Genomic DNA, 664 nt, shown 5'->3' on the forward strand with positions numbered 1-664 from the left:
ATATATATATATATATATACCGGAGTAAGCACATAAAATGTGCAACAAGGTGGAAAAAAGAGTACTCAAATACCAGAGGTAGAGTAATATGCTTTATTTAAAAGCAGCAGAAATATAACAAAAGACTGTCACTCGGAGTTTCACGTTCCCGGTCATCGGACAGTTTTGTTAGAAATGGGAAAAGAATAACAATGCAATCAAAAGTAATATATAATTTGAAACATAGATCTGTTTGATTGGTCGTTTCAAATATATATATTAAAACTGAGAATGTTTGTCCGCCTGCGTGTTTGTTATGTGTGCACAACTAAAACTGGAGAACTACCCAACGGATTTCATTCAAATTTTACACATGCTTTACTTAGGGTCCATGCAGTGTCATGGGCAAGAAAAAATACAAAAATATTTCAACTTCTTGCTTAATGCGAGCTCGGAGCAATCTCTTATCTCTTTTCCGTATTACGTGTCAAAAGTGAAACAATAACATTTCTATTAATACTTTCACTATTATATGGTTCCAATTTCAGTTACTTTCAATATGTATTTATATGCATGTATGTATGTATGTATGTATGTATGTATGTATGTATGTATGTATGTATGTATGCATGCATGTATGTATGTATGTATATATATATGTATATATATATATATATGTATATAT

This window comes from Octopus bimaculoides, chromosome 3 (assembly GCF_001194135.2).
Source record: "Octopus bimaculoides isolate UCB-OBI-ISO-001 chromosome 3, ASM119413v2, whole genome shotgun sequence".
Lineage (NCBI taxonomy): Eukaryota > Metazoa > Mollusca > Cephalopoda > Octopoda > Octopodidae > Octopus > Octopus bimaculoides.